We start from the raw sequence: 5,000 nt of genomic DNA on the forward strand, positions 1-5,000 counted from the left end.
AACGTTAAACTTCATGCATTTCTACAGAAAACACACACACACATGAGAGCCGCAACGTTAAACTTCATGCATTTCTACAGAAAACACACACACACATAGAATTAAAACAACAATAACACAATAACACCTTTTCCACATGTTGCAATCACTGATGAGAGAGAGAGCAGTGCTTTGGACACACACACACACACACACACACACACACACACACACACACACACACACACACACACACACAGAGGATGCACTGCTTCGACAGCCAGAGGGGAGCCCCAACGTTAAACTTCATGCATTTCTACATGTAACGAGCATGGCTCAATGCCCGAACACAAAGGGGAGGCCACGCAGAATTTATGATAAATATTATAATATATATTTATTAATGATTACAAGTATAAGCGGTATCTAATAATTATAGGTAAATGTGTGGTGGACGTCAGGGTTGTGAAGAGAAACAAAAGGTGTGGTGTAAAGTCAGTGCAATGGTAATATAAACAAACGACGACAATCCACAATCCAACAATCCAACGATACTCCAAACTCCAAACTCTATCCACGACCAACGAACACCAACTGAAGGGAAGACCAAAAGCTCTCCCGTCTACCACCGGATCAGGGCTTTTATAACCCATCCAATCAGCCATCCACTCCTCTGCTACACCTGTTTCCAATCACCTGCTTAGAGATAAGAGACAGAACAAGCATGCAATCATGGGGGCGGGGCCTAGACCCGCCAGGGTCGTAACATTCCCCCCCTTAAGTCAGAAGCCCACCGAAGGGGGATTCTGCACCAAAAAAAAACCTAATTTTACCTTACCCCCGAATCCTAACAAAACCCAGGCCCACAACACTCATACTGGGTCAGAGTAATTTGTCCTTTTCTCACACTCTCACCACTCCTCCCACAGCCTATTCCACCACCCCGCGGGACAACGCATCTGCCATTACGTTATCCACACCCCGAATATGATGAATCTGCAAATGGTATGGTTGCAAGAACAACGCCCAACGCATCAGGCGTTGATTTGGATTTTGTAATGAGTGTAAAAATGTTAACGGATTGTGATCAGAGTACACCACTACGGGATGGGATCCCCCACCCAAATACACATCGAAGTGTTGCAGAGCCCAAATCAAAGCCAGCGCTTCCTTTTCGATGGTGGAGTAGTTAAACTGGTACCGATTAAACTTCTTCGAAAAATAACACACTGGACGGTCTATCTCCTTTTCGTCAGTCTGTAAAAGCACCGCGCCTGCCCCAACCTGGCTAGCATCCACTTGCAGTTTAAACGGTTGGTCAAGTCGTGGAGCAGCCAGGACAGGCTCAGTGCTGAGCAGCAATTTGGCATTCTCCAAGGCCAGTTGACATTCATCAGTCCACGTAAAATGGACATTTCCTTTCAACAAATTCGTGAGGGGTGAAACCACTGTGGAGAAATTAGAACAAAACCCCCGATAGTACCCAATCATGCCCAAAAATCGCATCAACTCTTTCTTTGTTGTGGGAGGCGGGAAATGGTCAATGGCCATCACCTTGGCCCGCACCGGCCGTACCTCTCCCTGCCCTACCACCTTCCCCAGATAGACCACAGTAGCCTGCGCAAACTCACATTTTGCCAAGTTAACGGTAAGGTTAGCCGCAGAAAACCTCTCGAACAACTCCGACAGTCTGGATAAATGCAATGGCCATGTATCACTCACTGTAACGACATCATCCAAATAAACAGCGCAACCCTCCAGCCCCGATATGACATAATTCATGAGGCGTTGAAAACTTGAGGGGGCGTTGCGTAACCCAAAACTCATAACGTTGTAAGAGTATAACCCAGACGGAGTAACAAATGCTGAAATCTCTTGCGCCCGCGGCGTTAACGGGATCTGATAATAACCCTTTAGGAGATCACACTTTGTAACGTATTTGGCGGCCCCTACGCGGTCTACACAGTCCTCTATTCGGGGAAGGGGGAAAGAGTCAGGTTTAGTTACCTGATTCACCTTGCGATAATCCGTACAGAACCTAAACGTCATGTCTGGCTTTGCTACCAGCAAACACGGCGATGCCCAACTAGAATATGATGGCTTAGCCAGGCCATTCTCCAGCAAATACTGGACCTCGCTTTCTAGGATTTTCTGTTTCACCGGTGGTGCTCGGTAAAACCGCTGTCTAATGGGAACAGCCTCCCCGACGTCTATGTCATGCGACATCACGTTCGTGCATGTCGGTACGTCGGAAAATAAAGAGGAATACGACGAAATAAGTGATTTCAAATCAATCCTCTGTTCAGCCCCCATATGACCCAACAGGCCATCAAGATTTTTTAGCACCTCAGAATTCTTGAGACGAGGTAACAGTAGGCAGTCCTCAGGAGCAGCTTCATCCTCTCCCTCAGCTGCCACACTCTGAGGGGAGGATGCCGCCTCCCCTACTGCAAGCGCAGCAGACCCAACCCCATCTCCCTTCTCCTCTGTCCTGGATGATGGAGAGAAATATGGCTTCAGTAAATTGATATGACACAATTGAGACGATTTCCTACGATTTGGTGTGGCAATTACATAATCCTGTTCAGTCACTTGACGGACCACCCCATAAGGTCCAGAAAACTGTGCCCGAAAAGGTGAACCAGGGATTGGCAACAATGCCAGCACCTGGTCCCCCGGACTAAACAGTCGGGACTCTGCGTGACGGTCAAAAACTTCTTTCATCCGCCCCTGGGATTTCACCAGATTCTTTTTCGCGCACTGCCATGCCAAAAACAACCTGCGTCGAAAGCCATGAATATAATCAATAAGATTTACTGGAGGATCGGAATCCTGCAAGCCATCTTTTAACACTGACAACGGTCCACGGACTTTATGAGCGAACACCAATTCATTTGGGCTGAAACCCAGACTGTCTTGCGAGACTTCCCGCGCTGCCATCAGCAACCACGGAAGGCCATCCTCCCAATCGCGCTGTAATTCCAGGCAGTAAGCGCGCAGCAGGGACTTTAATGTTAAATGAAATCGCTCCAGAGAGCCCTGGCTCTGAGGATGGTATGCACTACTCAAGCTATGTTTGACTCGCAGTTGTTTTAGAACCTCAGCAAACATTTTCGATGTGAAATTGCTACCTTGGTCAGATTGAATTACTCGGGGAATTCCAAAGACCGACACAAACTGAGAGAGAGCTTTCACAATTGATTTCGTGTTTATGCTCCTTAATGGATATGCTGCCGGATACCTCGTTGCTTGACACATTACAGTTAACAACTGAATAGAACCCGACCTCGACGTAGGCAGTGGACCCACGCAGTCAATCAAGAGATGTTCAAAAGGTTTTCCCAGAGCTGGAATAGGATATAGAGGCGCGGGCTTAATGGACTGGTTTGGTTTACCCGCCACTTGACAGGTATGACAAGTTTTTATAAACTCCGCCACATCACGTCTCAACCGCGGCCAATAGAAGTGTTTCAGTAGCCGGTCATATGTTTTACGCACTCCAAAGTGCCCAGCCCCTTCCCCATGCGCTGTCTGCAACACCAGATCTCTGTATTTCTTCGGCACAACAATCTGTAACAACGTCTCCGTCCAGTCATCACATTGTGATACAAATTTCCGCACCAGCAACCCATCCATCATAAAATATCCCCGCTCTGCGCTTGCCATTTCCTCGCCGGGCAACGCCCCCTCCAACAGCTCCGCTAACCCTTCATCCCCCTTTTGGGCCAGAACAAAATCACTGCGATCAAAGGATGGGGGCAGTTTAGGTAGCTGAGGAATTACACGCTTTGATTCTGCTATTTCACTTGAGCCATGCACTGATTGTGTGCGGCTCCTCGCCCGCGTCACCGCACAAGCCGTGAAAACATTAGGAAACTGTGTGACACACTCATCCTGTTTAGTACCCTCTAAAGGCTCATTTGACACCACCGGTGGTGCTGTCCCGCTCGGCCATACCCGATCTCCAGCCACAATATTTCCCAAAATCACGTGCACTCCTGGTATGGGCAACGCCGGCCGAACCCCAACAATCACTTCCCCCTGGACCAGATCGGAACTCAGCACAATCTTATGCAGTGGGACCGACATCGTTTGCATTCCCATGCCCCGAATAAGTACACTTTTGCCCGTACTAGACCGAAGAGAAAACGGTAAAGCGTATTCAGCTACGAAGGTCTCTGTAGCCCCAGTGTCCCGCAACATTTTTACAGGTCTTTTATGAGAGCTACCCACAAACGAAATAAAGCCATCCGTGATGAATGGGGCATAACCCTCGCCGACCTGCCCATCAGTGCACTCAGAGACGCACTGCCCCTGTCCAGAGGAATCAGGCACCTCACAGCCTGAATCATCTGCAGGGACAGAGGCCTTTTCCTGCACCTCTCCTGCGCGGTTCCATCTACGCACCGGGGCTGCACATCCCGCCCCTTTTGCCGAGTCCCATTTGCTATTGTTTGGCCATTTCTTATCTCCCCCCTGGAGCAGTGGACACTCTTTCTTCCAATGACCGGTCTTCAAACAATAATGACACTTGTCGACGTCCCACTCACTACGATTTAAAGGACTTTGCCTAGTCCCAGATGGACCATTTTGATAACTAGACACACGAGTTGATCGACGTTCCTCACGATTCACACTAGTTTTGTGTGTCAGGTTATACTCATCCGCGAGCACCGCAGCCTCACCGGCAGTTTTAACCTTACGTTCATTTATAAAGATCGCCAGCCGTTCAGGGACAATGTTTTTGAACTGTTCCAACACAATCAAATCACACAACTGCTCATAGGTTTTGACATTAACCGAAGCACACCAGCGAGCAAAAAACCCAACCAGCTCTCTCGCAACCTCGGAATACGTTTGTCGTTCATTTTTCCGCCAGTCCCTAAACCGCTGTCTATAAAACTCCGGGACCTGTTCATACGCCCTTAAAACTGCTTCTTTGACCCGTTGGTAGTTTTTCCGGTCGGCTACCGATAAAGCAATGAACGCATCCTGCGCTCTCCCCGGGAGAACAGTTTGTA

The 5,000-nt window shown here is 48.5% G+C and overlaps 1 protein-coding gene across 1 annotated transcript in view; it reads right to left on the bottom strand.

The window, feature by feature from the left end:
• shank3a (SH3 and multiple ankyrin repeat domains 3a) overlaps positions 1-5,000 on the bottom strand; it is a gene marked incomplete at both ends in the record, with an annotated part of 247,543 nt that overhangs the window by 195,182 nt on the left and 47,361 nt on the right.

Source organism: Sprattus sprattus (genome assembly GCF_963457725.1).
Source record: "Sprattus sprattus genome assembly, chromosome: 11".
Taxonomy (NCBI): domain Eukaryota; kingdom Metazoa; phylum Chordata; class Actinopteri; order Clupeiformes; family Clupeidae; genus Sprattus; species Sprattus sprattus.